We start from the raw sequence: 20,861 nt of genomic DNA on the forward strand, positions 1-20,861 counted from the left end.
CGCCCGGTGGGACCTCAACTGAAGTTTCACGCCACTGTACCTACAAGTTCAGGAGCTAGCTCGTTTAAGCGCTCTCGCCTCTATTGGTCTGGACTAGCTTAGTCCAGCTTTGTCTGTCCAGCTCAATACTAGACCAACTAGTCTAGTCACTCGTTCTGGTCTAGTCTATCTCGTCCAAGTCTGGTCTAGCCAGAGTAGGCTGGGTCTAGTCCTCTCTCGTCCAGGTCTAGCCAGAGTAGGCTGGGTCTAGTTCTCTCTCTTCTAGGTCTAGCCAAAGTAGGCTGGATCTAGTCCTCTCTCGTCCAGGTCTAACTAGGAGGTCTAGTCACTAGCCCTGGTCTAGTGGAGTCTGGTGCAGTAAGTGAAGGTCTTCGTGCTTGAGGCTTGGGGGGCTTGTGGTTACTGCATGACACATACAAGGCAGTCAAAAGATCGACAAAGCCCACTGCTAAGTCCCTTGAAGTACTACCACAGGAAGCCTCAACCCTTCGTGCCAAGCAGAAGTCCACCAGCCCCATTACCCCTACCGTCTCCCTCAACCAGTTCTACACCTCCCCACTCATCCCCATCAATAAACTTCTCACCCACTGTGTTACAGCAAGCTTCAGTGCAACAAGCTCCTACACAGACAACCATGAAAGAGCTCACAAGCGTTTTAGCTAAGGTGAATATTAAGTTTCCGACTTTCAAGGGTCTCTCCACAGAGGATGCTGACGACCATGCCCAAAGGCTTGTTTCTCTCTGAAGAGGTCGTGGTCTCAACCGAGAAGATGCCTACTTAGCACTCTTCCCATCTACCTTGGATGGCTTAGTAGACAAGCGGTACAGCCAGTTTGCAGAGAACCACTTTGCTACTTGGGCCACTTTACGACAACAGTTCTGTGAAGCTTTCAGACAAGGGGACTTTCAAGAGAAGATCCTGGATGAGTTGGTAAACCTGATGCTCCAGCCAAATGAGACTTTTGCAAAGCTCATGACCAAAACAAAGTCTCTTGTGGCCAAGCTTCCTCAGCAACCAGGCGAATTTATGGTTAAGAAGTGGGTGGAGAAGGCTCTTCCCAAAACTTCCCAGCAAAAACTCCGAGAGAGTCTCCGACCTAACGCCACTCTGGAGGAGTTTGTCGCGGCTTCCACTAGGATAGAAGGAGCTAGGAAGCTGTTCACCAACTCCCCTCAGGTAGAGACCCCCTCAGTGTTTTTGGAAAGTCCTTCTGATCTGTTAACTTCTTTACGCAGAGAACTGGAAGCCCTAATGTTACAGCGAGCTCTTCAAGAGGAGAGGTCCTTCTCTCTTAGACAAGAGAAGCCTCCACATCACGAGGCATTACAGCAGATCAAGCGCGAGCTAGAAGAGCTCAAGTTTCAGCAGGAGACTAAGGCTATGGTTTGGTGTAGCTCATGCCGCTCTCCAAGGCACCCTCCAGATGAATGCCCCCTTCGGGTTTACTGCCACTTCTATGAAAAGTCTGGACACGAGAACAAGGATTGCTACTACCTCAAGGGACAAATACAGCAAAGTCTTGGTCCTACTCTTTAACAAGGGCTACCACCTGTATCCATCATGGTTTCCCTCTATGGCCATCCAAACCACATGACACCTTTGCTGACAGCCCCTCCTATGCAAGGTATGCAGAGCACTTTTCCCTCTCAGAGCTTTTATCACACCCATGCTCCCTCATCACCTCAAAGCTTCTATGCTTCCACCTCCAACTCCATGCACCAGGAGCAAGGACCACCTCGCCCATTAAATCGGCCCATTTTGTGCTACAGATGTGGGGAATATGATCATTACCAAAGCAAATGCCCCCTGCCCGAAGGGTCCCCTCCTTGCCGTCATTGCCCTGAAACGTAGAATCACTACAATAAGGATTGCCCTAAACTTCATGCATCCACGGCGAACCCAAGTCAAGGCCAGAATGAGTTTACCTTTCCCAAGCTCAATTTGATAGCAGTTAGCACCATTCCCCCTCAAGATAAGATGCAGTTGGTCGAGGAGCCAACGGGTGTCCTCACTCGCACCCAGAGGGCCGCTCTCGATCTTAGCATTCTCGCACATTCAACTTCCCCACACATTCTCACAATAGTGGATACCCTGCCTTCACCTGTTGACAAGCCATCACCCAGTGACAAGCAAGAATCCAAATCTTTGCTCTCCGATATTGATGAAGCCTTCTTGGAAGCAGTTTCCGATCTACAACAGATCAAGGTCCCAGAGAAACCACTGGTAGAACAAGAAAATCTTACAGCAGAGAAAATCTCGAAGAACACCTTTCAACAAGTGTCCCTATATGACATGTTGCGGCTAGATGCGAGTTTTAGAAGTGACACCCTTGCAGTTATTCAATCATCTTACCCCGGAGCAGGTCCTAGTGGCGGGCACCTCCCAGTGCAACCATCAGAGTCCTATATGATATCCCATCCCGTTGCTCCCCTCACTGATTATAGAAGCCCTCGTCTCACCGTGTCCGTCTTGGGGCAACACTTCTCAGGAGTGATATTGGATGGTGGATCTGGCATCAATCTGATGCCCAAGTTCACTATGTTAGCTCTAGGTCTACAGCCTACTCACCCTACTCCCTTCACAGTTACATTGGCCGACCAGTGGACAGTCTACCCGATGGACATAGTGGACAAAGTGCCTCTGCAGGTACAAGACCCTACCTTTCACTTGGATTTTGTTGTGGTTCGTCTTTCCCAGGTTGAGGGCGGATTTCCCTTGCTCATCGGTAGACCATGGCTGCGACACACTAAAGCACTTCATGATTGGGGAAACGACGCCATGTGGATACATACTCCCAGCTCCCCAATGCAACCCATTCGCCTAGAAAGAGGCATGGATCCCGTTGTGCAACAAGTTTCTTTGTCAATGGAAACCAACCCTGAACAAGAACATCCTACTACACCTGAAGGGTCAGACGAAGATCTGTTAGAGTGGTTGGACGCTACCAAGTCTATGCCTTGTTATGGACTACCTATTCAACCTTTGCCTGAGGTCACACCATTTTCCTTTTCCTGGGTTCCTACCGTAACTAAGCGAAATGGCGTTCCTACCATAACTAAGCCCAATGAGCCACTTGAGCCAACAACGAGTGTAGAAGTCTCAGGGGTTGATTGCTCAGTTGGCCCTAGACTAAAAGCATTTACACTTGGTAAGCTCCCAAAGAAGCCCAGTAGGAGGAAGTTTGTCGTCATTGCTGGTCCTGCCATTATGACAACTCAAGTTATGGTATCTCCTATGTTCTCATTGTGTCTATTTCCCTTGCTCTTGTATGTTGTTTCCTATGTTGTTTCCTACCCAACCCCTCTCCACCTCTCCACATTCCCTCGCCCCACTCCACACCCCCTCACCCTATCCACATCTCCTTTGCCCTAGCCCATATCTACACACACTTTCCCCTCTTGTAACTATGTCAGACTTTGTAAATAACTAATGTATTTACGAGAAAAGAATTATTTAATTAGTTGTGTGCACATCAGAATAGATCTAGCAGTTCTAGGGCCTCAGGTGCGCCCAAGTTTGGGCTAGAGCACCTCAAAGAGACCCTAGCAAAAAATACCTTGAAGCCCTAGTGATTGGGAAATCGGGTCTTCAATGAAGGGGTAAATAGTAGCCTCATATTTTAGGCTCAAAAAATTTCGCACGCTAGTGCAAGCACAGGAATGAGATGGGATCCTTAGAACAATAGTAATCCTAAGGCTTGAATTATTTTTACGGCCTTAACACGAGTCAATTAAATTATTTTAAATTGTCTACACTGGACCAAATGGCCGGACAAGTGAGAACAGGTAATGCCAGAGCAGTGCTGGTACGGTATTGCGCTGGGGAGCAGCTAACATTTTCATTTGTTACATCTATGTGTGCAGTTGTGCACTTAATTGCACATTTCATTAATTAGCATAGGACTTTTAAAGTCAAAAGTTGAATGGTTTTTAAATTATTAAGTAAGTGTGTGCCGCTTTGCACACTTACCCATGCAATCTCTCTCTCTCTCTCTCTCTCTCTCTCTCTCTCTCTCTCTCTCTCTCTCTCTCTCTCTCTCTCTCTCTCTCTCTCTCTTCATGCTAGCACCCCCTCTTCTGGCTGGCTATATGAGAGCAGCCCCTCCCCCTCTTGCCGGGTTGGCAGTGCACTACCCTCCCTAAGTTGAACGTCCTCTACGCAGTGAAGCTCTCCATTGAAGCTTGAGAGCAGCACCTTGTGGTGTATGTGGAGCCTCTCAGCACCCATCACCTAGAACAATGCCTCTCATGGTTGTAGACAGTTGTGGGAGAAGTTTCATCGCGTAAAGTAGTAGAAAGTCTCTTTCTCTCTTGTCTAGCGGCTGAAAATTCTCTGTTTTCAGCCCCTAATCACCTGTATTAGGGTGAATTTCAGCAAAGCTTTAATAGAATCTTATTCCTCTCTACCTACTCTACACATACACAAAGTTTGGAGCATTTCTGTCACGAAAAGGACCTCCATTTCGGCATTGGAACGCGCTCAGGTAACAATTTCTGGTTATATGCAGAAAATTACAGCAAGCGTGTGTGCGTGTGTTTTGCATGTTTCTTTCGTGGTTTGACTACAGGAACGATTATGTCCAAAGACACACAGTTAGCGGAAGATGAGTTTTGTGGAAGGTGACTCTTGCCTATGAGAGCTTCCCAAAATCTCACAAAAGAGGAAGATCCTCTCAGTAGTCAGAGAGCAGTTCTTCTACTCTCTCAGTCAGAAGAAGAAAAAGGACAAGAAAGAATAGAGGACGGGCTTTTTGCCCCAATCCTGTGCTTGTAAAGATTCTCCTTTAGTAATAAAGATATTCTCTTTATGGGGGGGGAATAGCCCATCTTCTGGTTCCCAATGATGTGTCAAGATTTCTCTCTTTCTTTCCAAAGTCTCTTGAGTATATAAATTGCATTTAACAGTCAATTTTCGCTTCCGTATTTTTGTGACAATGGTATCAGAGCAAGGTCATCTCTCTCCCATCCAGAAGTCCAAAAGATTTTCCATACTCTTGAGAAAGGGAAGGAGAAAGTGCTGATGGGGTCGGGAGAAATCCCGCAGAACCCAAAGGCGCCAGAACCAAGGAAAGATCATTTAATTGGAACCTCCCGCATGCACGAGAGGCAGAGGAAACCTCCAGAACATCATGTGCAGTTTAATCCCAAGGTTCAAGAGCAGATCCTCCTAATTCCCCTCAGTTCTCTTTCATGAAGGATATAGATGACATAGTCGCTCCGGAAGACATGTTTCTTGACGATCCGTCGCAGCAAGAAGTACATTCAAGGGAAAGGACTCCCATACACAAAGAGTCTAAGCATAGAAAGAAGGAGCACCATAAGAAGAAGCACCACAGGCAGAAAACATTGAAGTTGGGAGACAAAGATGTGAAATTTGACACCTACAATGGACGGCGTGATAATGACAAAGCTTTGGCTTTCATCCGCCAATTTGAAGTTGCATTTGCAGAAGGGAATTTTAAAGAAAGATCCAAGCTTCGCCATGTCAGTATGTACCTGAAAGGCACCACCAACAATTGGTGGTTAACCCTGATCTTAGAAAATCGTAAACCCCAAGATTGGATTGTTTTCAAGAAGGAGTTCTACGCACAGTTACTTCCTCCAAACTATGAGGAAGCGGTAAAGAAAGAATGGGATCGACTCTCACTGTCAGAAAACAAAAATGTTCCACGCTATGTGGATAGGTTTTGGGACGTTCTCTTAAAAGTCACTCCATTAGGAAGATTGACGATTCGGAGAAGATGCGCAAGTTTGAAGCAGATTGCATGAAGCCTTGCAAAAGGCTATGAAGCTTTACCCTCGAGGTAACTTGCAGATACTTATGGAATCAGGTCGCATAGCTGATGGAATACATAAGGATACTCCTAAGAAGATGGAGCAAAGCACCTATCATGCCAAGCAGAAGGCTCTCCATGAGCAGCCTACCTCTACTTCTTCTTCTCAAAAGAAGAAAATAACCGCCTTTGAAGCAGAAGCAAAGCCAAATCAGCCCAAGAAAGGGAGATATCTCTCTCCTGCTGAATTGAGAACCTACATCAGCGAAGGAAGATGCTTCAAGTGTGGACAAGTTGGACATATGAAGGGTGATTGTCCTACCAAAACTCCGCAACCACCCTCTTCTAATGCAGTTTCAGATGTACATGGGAATACAACCAAGGATGAAAAAGAAAGAGCTCTTCTCAAAGCATGGGGTAGTATCAACAACCAATGCACTCTTATTCTGTTTGACCCTGGCAGTAAGACAACTTCATCGCTATAAAGCTAGCCGATGACCTGATTTTACAGCCCAACCGTTTTGGAGTTTTCATGCAAGCACAATCTGCTTTCAAAGGGCAGAACTCTAGCTCTACTCCAATCATAGGGAAGCTGAATTTAAAGGTCGACAGCTACAAAGATCAAGAGTCTTTCTTACTAGCTTCACTTGAAGGGTGTGATGTTATCTTGGGAATGCCTTGGCACTACAAGATGCATCTCATTCCTGACTATGTTCAGAAAACTTTATCCTTTGATCATAAAGGAAAGGAATATCTTGTACTCGCGGATGCAGGTGATTGGCGTATCCCCATCGCCAATCACATTGCAATCAAGAAAGTAATGAAAAAGTGTGTTTCAACGTACTTGATTTTTGCAAGAGAGAGAGATGTGTCTGCTTCACAACTTTCTTCCTCTTTAGAGAAAAAAAGACTTAAGTTATTAGAAAGTTTTAAAGATTGTTTTGCAGATGAACTACCAAATGAGCTTCCACCTCCTCGACCTGAGGATCATACAATTGTTTTGATCCCAAGAAGTTCTCCTCCAAATCAGCCCCCTTATCAAGTTAGTCTAATGCAGCAAGAGGAAATTCTCAAGCAGGTTAACGAACTTTTGGAGAAGGGCTTAATAAGGCCTAGTACTTCTCCATATTGTTCACCTGTCTTGCTAGTACAGAAAAAGGATGGCACATTCTGCATGTGCATAGACTATAGATCTCTAAACAAGATCACCATCAAGAATCGATTTTCAATCCCTCGGATTGATGACATTCTTGATAAGTTACAAGGAGCAAGTGTATTTAGTTGTATAGACTTGAAGCGAGGTTATCATCAAATCCGCATAGCTCCTCAAGATGTGCATAAAACTTCATTTAGAACAACCTTCGGGTTGTATGAATTCTTAGTGATGCCTTTTGGACTCACTAATGCACCAACCACATTCAACTGAATGATGGATAGAATCTTCCACTCATATAGAAGCTTTACAGGCGTTTTCTTCAATGACGTCTTAATCTTCTCAGACACCGAAGACGAACACTATAAGCATCTCGCATTAGTGTTTGAAGAATTACGCAAACACAAATTATTTGTGAATGCTAAGAAGAGTGAGTTCTTTTTAAAAGAAATCCACTAATTGGGCCATATAGTATCTCACAACCATGTGAGAATGGACCCTGATAAGATTCAAGCAGTTGTAGAATGGCCTAGGCCAACTACAGTACATGCTGTACTAAGTTTCCTCGGCCTCTGTTCCTATTATCGGCGTTTCATTCGAGCCTTTGCCGCTATAGCAAGTCCCCTCCATGACTTGAAAAAGAAGCGGATTCCATTTCATTGGGGGTTTGGACAAAAACAAGCTTTTGAAAAGCTTAAGCATCTACTCAATCACGGACCTGTTCTCACCATCCCTGATCTTCGCAAACCTTTCAAGGTATACTGCGATGCATCTGGAGATTGTGTAGGAGCAGTTTTGAACCAAGAGGGTCACCCCATAGCCTACAAAAGTCGGCGCCTTATAGATGTAAAGTTGCATGCTTCCATATATGAGAAAGAGCTAATGATAGTAGTTCATGCTCTTTCCATTGGAAACATTATCTCCTAGGAGCTGATTTTATTATCAAGACGGATCATCGGAGTCTTCGCTACTTTCTCACATAGAGAAAGTTATCAGAAAAGAAGATGAGATGGGCCAACTTTCTTTCAATGTTCCATTTTCAGATTTTACACACTTTCGGAACAAAAAATGAAGTTGCAGATGCTCTCTCCGGGCGTGCAAAAATCAATGCACTAACAACAATTTATCATGAGGAACTAGAATCTCTCAGTGAGATGTTCCTCAAGATCCAGACTTCGCTATAATTTGCGCAGATCTTCAATCTGGTCACTCAAGGACACCTTATGCCATTAGGGATAATACGTCTATCATCAACAAGCAATATGCATAGCTCAGCCCTTACGACAGAAGGTGATGGATGAAGCACATAATTCTCCTTATGCCAAGCATCGGGGAATTGTTCTTACCACTAGTGCCCTCGAAAGATATTTCTTTTGGCCAACACTCCGTGCGGACATTGAAAAACATGTACGTAAGTGTTTAGTCTGCCAAAAAGTAAAATATGACAGACATAAAGTTTATGGCAAGCTTCAGCCACTCCATGTGCCTAACATGCCATGGGAAAGTATTTCCATGGATTTTATTACGAATCTTCCTAGATCCAAGAATGGAAATGATGCAAGCTAGACTATAGTAGACAGATTCAGTAAGCAAGCACATTTCCTTCCAGTAAAGAAGACGATCACAGCTGATCACATGGCTAGAATATTTCTAGCTCAGATTTTTAAACACCATGGATTGCCAAAGACTATTGTTAGCGATAGAGATCCTCACATGACTGGTTTATTTTGGCAGGAATTGTTCAAAAACTTGGGAACTAAGCTTGATTTTTCATCAACTTATCATCCTCAAACAGATGGTCAAAGCAAAATCGCTAATGCCACTGTTTTAGACCTCCTCAAGTGCTATGTTTCGGAACGACAATCCAAATGGAAACAATACTTACCAATAGTTGAGTTTGCGTATAATAATACCATCCATTCCTCAACGGGTAAAGCTCCCTTCGAAATTATTTCTGAGAAGCCAAAGAAAACATCTTCGCTGCAGATAAATTTGTGCGCAATATTGATATTGTCTATCAACAAGTAAAGCAAGCAATTCTACGTACTCAAGAGCAACAGAAGAGAAAAGCAAACAAGCACACAAGAAATCTCAATCTTAAAAAAGGACAATATGTCATGCTTCGCTTTGAGAAAGCTAGATTGAAAAAGCGGGTTGGAAAAGGGAAAATTGTCAAAATTTCCCATAGCTTTTACAGCCCTTTCAAAATTACAGATAAAGTCAATGACGTGACTTTTAAATTGGATTTGCCTTCTCACTGGCGCATCCATACTGCTTTTCATGTAAGTCTCCTCCGACCATATGTTGGACCTCCTCCGGTGGCGCCAGTACAAGAAGATCCTCCAGAAGTCAAAGAGACTGAGGAAATCCTTCAACCTGAACAAATAATACACCACTCTGAGAGACAACTAGAGTCGGGGAGCCTACATCGAAAGTATTTAGTCAAGTTTAAGAATTACACCCCTTTAGATGCAAAGTGGATGACTGAGTCCGATCTCAAGGACTACCCAGACATCTTGCACAGTTATGCTGACGCTCTACAGTTGAGGTCAACTGTTTAGAACCAAGAGGTATGTAACTATGTCAGACTTTGTAAAAAACTAATGTATTTACGAGAAAAGAATTATTTAATTAGTTGTCTGCACATCAGAATAGATCTAGCAGTTCTGGGGCCTCAGGTGCGCCCAAGTTTGAGCTAGAGCACCTCAAGGAGACCCTAGCAAAAAATGCCCTGAAGCCCAAGTGATTGGGAAATCGGGTATTTTAGGCTCACAAAATTACGCGCGCTAGTGCAAGCATAGGAATGAGATGGGATCCTTAGAACAATAGTAATCCTAAGGCTTGAATTATTTTTACGGCCTTAGCACGAGTCAATTAAATTATTTTAAATTGTCTACGCTGGACCAAATGGCCGGACAAGTGCGAACAGGTAATGCCAGACCAGTGCTGGTACGGTATTGCGCTGGGAGCAGCTAACATTTTCATTTGTTGCATCTATGTGTACAGTTGTGCACTTAATTGCACATTTCATTAATTAGCATAGGGCTTTTAAAGTCAAAAGTTGAATGGTTTTTAAATTATTAAGTGTGTGCCACTTTGCACACTTACCAATGCAATCTCTCTCTCTCTCTCTCTCTCTCTCTCTCTCTCTCTCTCTCTCTCTCTCTCTCTCTCTCTCTTCATGCTAGCACCCCCTCTTCTGGCTGGCTATATGAGAGCAGCCCCTCCCCCTCTTGTCGGGTTGGCAATGCACTACCCTCCCTAAGTTGAACGTCCTCTACACAGTGAAGCTCTCCATTGAAGCTTGAGAGCAGCACCTTGTGGTGTCTGTGCAGCCGTTGAGCACCCATCACCTAGAACAAGGCCTCTCATGGTTGTAGGCAGTTGTGGGAGAAGTTTCATCGCGTAAAGTAGTAGAAAGTCTCTTTCTCTCTTATCCAGCGACTGAAAATTCTGTGTTTTCAGCCCCTAATCACCTGTATTAGGGTGAATTTCAGCAAAGCTTTAATAGAATCTTATTCCTCTTGAGGAAAGCTTTTCCATGCATGGGAACCCCCCCATATATTTTTGCCCTTTTATCAAAATATTTCCCATTATATAAGTTACTTTTGATTTTTTTCTTCCTTTTTCACAAACGTTTTAGCCTTTATTAAATAAATAATACTTATGCTAATCAATCACGATGTAGCATAATAAGTAAGCTTTCTTTGTTGATCTCTCTTTTGACCTTAAAAATATTAAATATATATATTCTAGTATTTTCTAATATATTTTTTTCATGTATGTATATTATTCCACTCTACCAAATATTTTATTCATTAGTTTTCATTTTCAAGCCTCAACCCCACTTTCAAATTTCAAGCCTTCAACATGAAAGATGTAGCTCGTGATCTCAACTTTTAGCTCAATTTTTTTCAAAATTTTTGGAGTTATGAACACGGAGATATGATTTTTGTAGTGGACCCCAGTTTTCTCGTGTAATGGTGACACAGGCCATCCCCACTTTTCTTCCTTCTAGAATGGCTATGGTTCTACAAGTCTTCAAGCATGATTACAAGAGACAAGTCTCTTTTAATGAGGTCTTGGCTAGTCTAGAGTAATTCTATCACCATTTTTGGAGGATCCATCCTCATCAACAAATATCCACCTTCGACAACCTCTCTTATAATTTTCTTACCTCTCTCTTCTCTCCCTAATAAGCTTATGTCTATCCAAAGCTAGACTATTGTAAATATTTCCTATCCTCCACATCCTACCCACATTCTCTCTTCTCTCTCTATTGACTCTGGTATTTTAAATAATGAGGAGACAAGATGGGAGCCACAGTCACATGCACCCCATTTTCCTAGTCACCAAAGTGGGACACTCACCTCAAATAGAAATATTGCTAAATCCTTCCCTCCTTCCCTATATAAGGAGGCCATGAGAGCTCACTTGGGGGGAGAGAACACACACACACACACACACACACACACCTATCCATACACACTCTTGTGCTACATGCTTGTAGCATGAACCCTAATCACATAATCACAACACCATCATCATCACCATCACCATGCACAAAAGATGAGCACCACACCTCCACACCACTTGTAATTAAGGGTTGAAGGCACAATTTCAAGAAGAAGAAGGGTGGACACACTCATGATATTCCTCGCCATCAACTCCCATCTTTCCATTATGCCTTCTACGATCTTGTTCCCTTCTCATTTTCCTGCCATACGCTACCTATTGTATTCATCTTTTGCAAGCAATCAACACACTCCATCTTGGTGCCATACTTTGTGTCGCTTTGGATACATCTCATTGTGAGTATGGTATATTCTTGTTCCTTGCCATTTTTTTTCGGCTTATGTTAAGGTGTGCGGATTCGCCACCACACACACACTCTCTCTCTCCCTCTTATATTCCTATCATCTTGATACTTCCATCTTAAGGTGTGCGGATTCGCCACCTTTTGTATGAGAAGTGAGCATACTTGCATGTATCCCTGACCTCGTTATCTTCCTTACTACATGCACGCATAGCGAGCCCATTCTCACTCACTCACCACTGCTCTCACCTTATTCTCCGACCACCCCATTCCACATTTGGGCGTGGATCTTGAAATTGTTTTCCATGCATGCTTCACTGTGTATATGTATGCGTCCTAGCCGCATATCTTGCTAGGTGGTGCCCCTATTGTGTATTCCCCATGATGAGGCCATTGTGCATAGTCTTGGTGTAGAGGCCACCGGGTCTATTTTTTTTCACTTCCGCCTCTCATTTGGTGCCCCCACGGAGGAGGGCTCTTGAAACCCTTCAGTTTACAAGACTGAAAACCCTAAACTATTGTGAATGGATGAATGAGTATGAAGGATTTTCTAACTGGACGACAGAAGAAGAAGAGCTCCAAGCACAACTAGACGAACTCCGCATCTCCATCGAAGCTCGAGTGCCAGGCGTAACGGTAATCGATTTGAAGTGGGAGAGTCAACCAACGCGCCAAACCCAGTGGATATACATAGGCCAAGTGCCAAGAAGAAGAAGGAGGAGGTGGAAACCATGTCCGCAACCTACAACCAACCAACAACAACAAAATGGAAAGAGCTCTGCACAATAGAGAATCAACACTATTCTACTTTGAGAATCGGGTAACTCAAGTCACCGAGGTAATTATCATAGTCAGTTTTCAAGTCGCACCTGATGCTGCAGCACAGATAACAGAAGCATTGGCTCACACTCTCACTAGAGAAACTAGGGATCTACTGAGTTTGTTTCAGGAAAGAACACCACCCTCTCCTACAAGCTTGGACAGTGACTAAGCACCTCTAAGCTTCACATGAATCAGGACAACCTACCTCAAGACAGATCACACATACCAACACGTGTACGCTCAATCAAGGTAATATTGGACTTGAAGATTCACTACCAGCACGTCATTGACACCATGCCGGGTGGGGAGCGGTTTTTTGAGGTTCTGGCATCAGATCAGCCATTTGTTTTACCTTTGGTACAAGGCAATGTACCGTTTGAAGTTTTAATCTATGTCCTAGTATAATAGGGTATACACGCCTCCTTGTAAAGAAGAAAAAAATTTTGCAAGTTAAGAAGTGTGTCTTTCTAGCTCTCTCTCAGTAATCATGGCAAGTGTAGCATTTCCAACCTTTACTGGTAAGGTGGGCGAGGATGCTGCAGACTTTCTAGACAACTTGGAAATAACATGTGTCATCTCTGCGAGAGATGATGATGCTTCGCGCTTGCGCATCTTCCCACTTCTAATGAAGGTGGAGGCAAGATCATGGTACAATGCCTTGGCACAAGAAACCAAGGAACGGTGGGAATTATTAAGGGCAGCCTTTGTCAAGCGTTTTGGAGAGGGCACAACATCAGAGAAACTATGGCAATTGTTGACAGAGTTGAAGCAGGGAAGTATGCTAGAATACGCATCATATGAGTCAAAGTTTGTAGATTTATGGGGGCGATGGGTTGCATCGCTAAGAGAGGATGAGGGGGCACCTGATTTCCTAAAGAAGGATCGGTTTGTGGCTGGGTTATGGCCAACTCTTATAGAGAAGGTGAAGGGAAGGTTTCCTGCTACGTATGAGCTAGCAGTTGAAGTGGCCCGCCTTAAAGACAAGAAGTTGCGCCTACAAGCCAGGAATATCGATGGAGAGGAAGCCGTTAGGACCCCACCACCTCTAGCACCACCTACAACAGTCGCCCAGAGGATTCAACCACAAGAACCAATTGAAGATCAGCAAGACCTGCTCAACCGAATCACCAATCAACTTGAGAATCTCTCAGTCCATTTGATACAACAAGGGCATGCACACAATCGCAACCAAGAGCAAGGGAGAGGACAACGAAGGCAAAACCAAGAATACCACTGCTACAATTGTGGGGAGGATGGTCATGGCATGTACTATTGTCCACAACCAAGGAGGCAGAATTTCAACAGAGGAGCCAGACAAAACCAGGTTTCACCACCAAGAGCAAGACCACCACCACCGAGGGCACCACGACAAGCACCACCCATGCAAATCTTACAACCACCGATTCAACCACAACCACAACCACCACCACCACCACCACAACCTCTCATTCCACCCTTACCCCCACCACCAGTTGGCAATCAAACAGTAAGCGTCATCAGTCTTGAAGGTAAGGGAAAGGAGAAAGTGGAGGAGGATAAGACCAAGGTTAAAGGAGTAGATGCCATTGGGGTAAAACGCGCTAGGCATGGTGAATCTTCTCAAAAGGAACAAAAGATGAAGAATAAAGGGGAATCTAGCAAAAAGCCGTCCAAGTCACGACGTAAAATTGACATTGTAGATTTCTCTTTGGGTGAATGTTCTAAACCATATGATTTGGTTCAAGATGTTTCTGTGCAGGGCCCAAAAATCACCTGGCCCCAGTTACTCCACCTAGCACCTAGGGTGAGGAGACAATGGACAAAGATGGTTAACACGAGGCGACCAAAGCCAAAGATAGCTGAGGCTATCTCTGGGAGGAATCTAGACGACATACTACCAGTGATGGATGCTTACATCAAAGGGCAACACATCTCCAATATCTACACCGATGGTGGCGCACAAATATGCGTCATGAGTGAAAAAATGATGCACCGTTTGGGTCTAGAGGTGAGTCGGCCGGCACCATGCCGAGCCAAAATGGAAAATAATTTAAAAGTTCAATGTGTTGGTGTTATAAATGCAGTTAGGATAAAGGCATTCAACACCGAGGTAGATGTGGACATCTTTGTCATGCCACACAAAGGGGAGGGCTATCCTATCATTCTAGGGAGGCCTTGGCTTATGGCTATGAGAGCTAAGCAGAACTGGGACACAGGCATAATCCAGATGAAGGGTGCAAAAGGAAGGCCAATACTTTACGACATGAAGATAGGTCAACAACGCGACATGGATCTAGAAACCTCCGAGGATGAGTTTTCTAGTGGTGAATCTTCAACCGCTTCAGAGGAGGAGTCAACAGTGAGTGAAGAAAGTGACAGTAGCATTGAGGTGATGGGGATCATTCTCAAGGACCCTAAGAAGATGGAGCAACCTAATGTCTCATCATCAAGCCAAGGGGAGACACCAGGTATACAACCTCTGGTAGAAGCAAGTAAGCTACATCAAATGCTCTCTAGTGAGTTGTGTGGGAAGGAGCGTGAAGATTATATTTTGATGCTAAGTAATTTTACCACATTATTCATTGATGAATATGATAATATCACTGGCATCACAGTAGTTCAACATCACATTAAGCTCAAGGAGGGAAGTAAACCTGTAGTGCAGAAGCTCAGGTGGCTAGGAGTAATTCAACAAGACGCCCTACTCAAAGAGGTGAGGAAATTGCTAGTAGCCGGTTTTATCTATCCTGTTGAAGACTCAGAGTGGGTTTCTCCAGTGGTAGTCACACCAAAGAAGAATGGTAAGTGGAGGGTTTGTGTTGATTACAAGCCTCTTAATGCAGCCACAAAGAGGGACCATTTTCCTCTTCCTTTTCAAGACGAAATACTCAATGAGGTAGCAGGACATGAGCGCTACACGGTATGTGATGGCTACTCAGGCTACTTCCAAATTAGCATCGCTGAAGAAGATCAAAAGAAGACAACCTTCATCACACCATGGGGATGTTTTGCTTACAGAGTTATGCCTTTTGGTCTCACTAATGCTCCAGCCACTTTTCAGCGATATGTGACATTTGTTTTTCAGCCATTCTTTGGAAAATCAATCCGTGTTTTTATTGATGACTTTTGCATCTATAGCTCTCGCTCTCTTCATTTGGAGAAAGTTTATGAAGGTCTAGCTAGGCTACAAGCTTTGGGTGGCCAACTCAATGTGGAGAAATGCCACATTGGTGAAAGCAAGGTTACTCTTCTTGGCCATGTGATCTCGGCCAACGGCATTGAAGCTGACCCAAGCAAGGTTCAAGCCTTGGTGGCTTTGACCTCTCCCACCACAACAAAGAAATTGGTCTCTTTTCTTCAAAAGGTGAGGTATTTGAGTAGGTTCATTCACTTGCTCTCCCAAGTGGTTCTCCCTTTACAACAAGTTACCCATCAAGAGATCTTCACTTGGAGTGAAGAAAATGAACAACAATTCAATGAGGTAAAACAAATTCTAGCTTCACTTCCCACCATAGCACCTCCAAAGTGGGACGAGCCATTTTATGTAAACCCTAGTGTTGGCAATGACACACTTGGGGCTGTATTGATGCAAAAGGATCCTCAAACTTCTTTCATGCGTCCTATCTACTTCTCTAGTCGAATGATGACCCCATCAGAAAAGGGATACACGGTAGTGGAGCACATGGTGCTTGCATTAATGTTTGCTACCACCAAATTTCGCTCTTATTTATTGTCTAGACCATTCATAATCTTAACAATGGAAGAAGTATTTCCTTATGTAATGCAGCACATGGATGTTTCTTCTAGGATTTCCAAATGGCTCACAAGACTACAAGAGTTTGACTACACAATGCAAGTGGAGAACTCCACAAGGGCCAGTCTAGGAGGTATTCTCACTCATCGCCACTATGAAAAGAAGCTAAAGATAAAGCCAAATGATCAAGATATTACACCCGTGCTGGAAGTCCCTAAGGTAGAGGAGGCTCACTCTCTTTTCTTTGATGGAGCCTACAAGAGGAAAGTGGACAAAGCTGCAGCAGGCATTGTCATCTTCAACGAGCAAGGGGACAAGGTTTTCTCCATTGGGAATCTCTTGGATTCTCACTCTAACAATGAGGCAGAATATGCAGCTTTAACTCTTGGGTTAGAGTGGTGTGTCACACAGGGCATTCAACGGTTAAATGTATTTGGTGATGCCATGCTTTTAATAAAACAAATACAAGGAACTTGGGCTTGTAAAAATCATATCTTGCTAGGCCATTTGCGCAAAGTCAAGGAACTTTTAGGGAAATTTCAAGTTGTACAATTACATCATGTCCCTCGAGCAGAAAATCAAGAAGCAGATGCTCTAGCTAGAGAGAAGTTGCAAGATGTTTCAGTGGTGGGTGCTATCAAGTTGAAGCTGCCTCTCTTCCAAGGTAGCGATGCTATGCCTGAAATCATGAGTTTCTTGGACACAGGAGAGTGTCCTAAGGATCTTACTAAGGGCCAAAAGCAGTGGCTTGTGCGCAAGGCAACAATACCGCCTTATCAATGACGACCTCTACTGCAAGGGTAAGGATCAAATTCTTAGGCGTGTACCTCTCTCTAGAGAGATCACTGAAATCATTTCAAGTTGCCATGATGGTGTTTGCGGAGGACACTTTGCACTTGACATCACTAGTAGAAAGATTCTACAAGCCGGGTTTGTATGGCCTAGTCTACATAGGGATGTGCATCATTGGTGTAAAACATGCAAGGAATGTCAAAAGGCAGGGGATAGGAGGCTCACATATGAGCCACAGACTCCTATAATCTCATATGGACCATTTGAGAAATGGGGAATTGATGCTATTGGGCCTTTGCCAAGGAGCCAATCAAGTAAATTTTATATCATCATGGGTGTGGACTACATGACCAGGTGGGCTGAAGCAGTTGCCACCACCCGGATTACAGCTAAGGAAGTGGCTAAGTTCGTATTTGAAAACATTTGTTGCCGTTTTGGCACTCCTCTTGAAATAATTTCTGACAGGGGACCAGGTTTTAGAGGAGACCTTGTAGGAGAGCTAATGGAGAAGTTAGGTATCTCACGACGACACTCAACTCCCTACTACCCACAATGCAATGGTTTGGTGGAAAAGGTAAATGGTATGATCTGCAAGATCATCACTAAGCATGTAAACAATCACAAAAGTGATTGGGAAAAGCATCTTATGGCTGCACTTTGGGCTTATCGCACTTCATTTTGCACATCCCTTGGGTTCACACCATATCACTTGGTGTTTGGTAAGGAAGCCATTTTACCCATTGAAGTACAATTGGCTAGTCTCAAGGTGCTAGCTGGGCAGGTGGAACGTCCTAATGCTCATCTCCACAACCACATTCTTGATCTAGAGAGGCTTCAACTAGACAGAGAAGATGCTATCAACTATTATGCAGCACAGGCAGAGCAACGTCGACTTACCTTCAACAAGGGACTTAGGGCAAAAGGTCTCAAGAAAGGTATGTTGGTCCTACGGTATGATAACAGGTTTGACACTAGGAACGATAAAAAGTTTTCACCCTGATGGGAAGGGCCATTTGTCATTAGAAAGCGCTACGCCAATGGCAGTTACCGATTGATGGATGCAGATGGTAGGCTCCACAAAACACGTGTCAATGGATGTGGGTTGAAGCAGTACTTTTTGAGATTTGATCAAACACCTATGATGGAAATCCCCGAGGAGGGAGACTCCTCCACCTCAATTGAAGAAGAATCTGGTACAACGCTAGAGGCATGAATACCTCTAGCCTTAGGGGGAGGGCTAATGAGGAAAGCTTTTCCATGCATGGGAACCCCCCTATATATTTTTTCCCTTTTATCAAAATATTTCCCATTATATAAGTTACTTTTGATTTTTTTCTTCCTTTTTCACAAACGTTTTAGCCTTTATTAAATAAATAATACTTATGCTAATCAATCACGATGTAGCATAATAAGTAAGCTTTCTTTGTTGATCTCTCTTTTGACCTTAAAAATATTAAATATATATATTCTAGTATTTTCTAATATATTTTTTTCATGTATGTATATTATTCCACTCTACCAAATATTTTATTCACTAGTTTTCATTTTCAAGCCTCAACCCCACTTTCAAATTTCAATATTACCTCCATCTAGATGATTGCCAATCTTTTCAACACTCTAGGTCATGTTTTCATACACATGAAGGAGCTTACACTTGAAGGCAAGAGAGAAGTCCACTCAAAGGGGACCACCAAAAGACTTTTGCAGCCACAAATAATACATTATTTGGCTGAATTTTTTAAGTAAAGAAGAACCCCGAATCTGAAAGAGCGTTCAACATGAAAGATGTAGCTCGTGATCTCAACTTTTAGCTCAATTTTTTTCAAAATTTTTGGAGTTATGAACACGGAGATATGATTTTTGTAGTGGACCCCAGTTTTCTCGTGTAATGGTGACACAGGACATCCCCACTTTTCTTCCTTCTAGAATGGCTATGGTTCTACAAGTCTTCAAGCATGATTACAAGAGACAAGTCTCTTTTAATGAGGTCTTGGCTAGTCTAGAGTAATTCTATCACCATTTTTGGAGGATCCATCCTCATCAACAAATATCCACCTTCGACAACCTCTCTTATAATTTTCTTACCTCTCTCTTCTCTCCCTAATAAGCTTATGTCTATCCAAAGCTAGACTATTGTAAATATTTCCTATCCTCCACATCCTACCCACATTCTCTCTTCTCTCTCTATTGACTTTGGTATTTTAAATAATGAGGAGACAAGATGGGAGCCACAGTCACATGCACCCCATTTTCCTAGTCACCAAAGTGGGACACTCACCTCAAATAGAAATATTGCTAAATCCTTCCCTCCTTCCCTATATAAGGAGGCCATGAGAGCTCACTTGGGGGGAGAGAACACACACACACACACACACACACACACACTTATCCATACACACTCTTGTGCTACATGCTTGTAGCATGAACCCTAATCACATAATCACAACACCATCATCATCACCATCACCATGCACAAAAGATGAGCACCACACCTCCACACCACTTGTAATTAAGGGTTGAAGGCACAATTTCAAGAAGAAGAAGGGTGGACACACTCATGATATTCCTCGCCATCAACTCCCATCTCTTCATTATGCCTTCTACGATCTTGTTCCCTTCTCATTTTCCTGCCATACGCTACCTATTGTATTCATCTTTTGCAAGCAATCAACACACTCCATCTTGGTGCCATACTTTGTGTCGCTTTGGATACATCTCATTGTGAGTATGGTATATTCTTGTTCCTTGCCATTTTTTTTCGGCTTATGTTAAGGTGTGCGGATTCGCCACCACACACACACTCTCTCTCTCCCTCTTATATTCCTATCATCTTGATACTTCCATCTTAAGGTGTGCGGATTCGCCACCTTTTGTATGAGAAGTGAGCATACTTGCATGTATCCCTGACCTCGTTATCTTCCTTACTACATGCACGCGTAGCGAGCCCATTCTCACTCACTCACCACTGCTCTCACCTTATTCTCCGACCACCCCATTCCACATTTGGGCGTGGATCTTGAAATTGTTTTCCATGCATGCTTCATTGTGTATATGTATGCGTCCTAGCCGCATATCTTGCTAGGTGGTGCCCCTATTGTGTATTCCCCATGATGAGGCCATTGTGCATAGTCTTGGTGTAGAGGCCACCGGGTCTTTTTTTTTTCACTTCCGCCTCTCACTCTCTACCTACTCTACACATACACAAATTTTGGAGCGTTTCTGTCACGAAAAGGACCTCCATTTCGGCATTGGAACGCGCTGAGGTAACAATTTCTGGTTATGTGCAGAGAATTATAGCAAGCGTGTGTGAGTGTGTTTTGCATGTTTCTTTCATGGTTTGGCTGCAGGAACGATCATGTCCAAAGAGACAAAGTTAGCGGAAGATAGACTCACATTTATGAGAGCTTCCGATGTGTTTTGTGGAAGGTAGACGCTCGCCTACGGGAGCTTCCCAAAATCTCACATAAGAGGAGAGATCCTCTCAGTAGTCGGATAGCAGTTCTTCTACTCTCAGTCAGAAAAAGAAAAAGGACAAGAAAGAATAGAGGATGGGCTTTTTGCCTCATTCCTGTGCTTGTAAAGATTCTACCTTAGTAATAAAGATATTCTCTTTATGGGGGGGGGGACCAGCCCATCTTCTGGTCCCCAATGATGTGTCAAGATTTCTGTCTTTCTCTCCAAAGTCTCTTGAGTATATAAATTGCATTTAACAGTCAGCTTTCGCTTCCGTATTTTTGTGACACCTCTCCACACCCCCTCGCCCTTATCCAC

At 43.6% G+C, this 20,861-nt stretch overlaps 1 pseudogene; it reads left to right on the forward strand.

The window, feature by feature from the left end:
* The first annotated feature begins 634 nt into the window (after positions 1–634).
* LOC147448755 (uncharacterized) lies at positions 635–3,876 on the forward strand (annotated as a pseudogene).
* Positions 3,877–20,861: the final 16,985 nt, after the last annotated feature.

The sequence above is a fragment of the Adiantum capillus-veneris genome, chromosome 10 (assembly GCF_014529385.1).
Source record: "Adiantum capillus-veneris isolate H3 chromosome 10, ASM1452938v2, whole genome shotgun sequence".
Lineage (NCBI taxonomy): Eukaryota > Viridiplantae > Streptophyta > Polypodiopsida > Polypodiales > Pteridaceae > Adiantum > Adiantum capillus-veneris.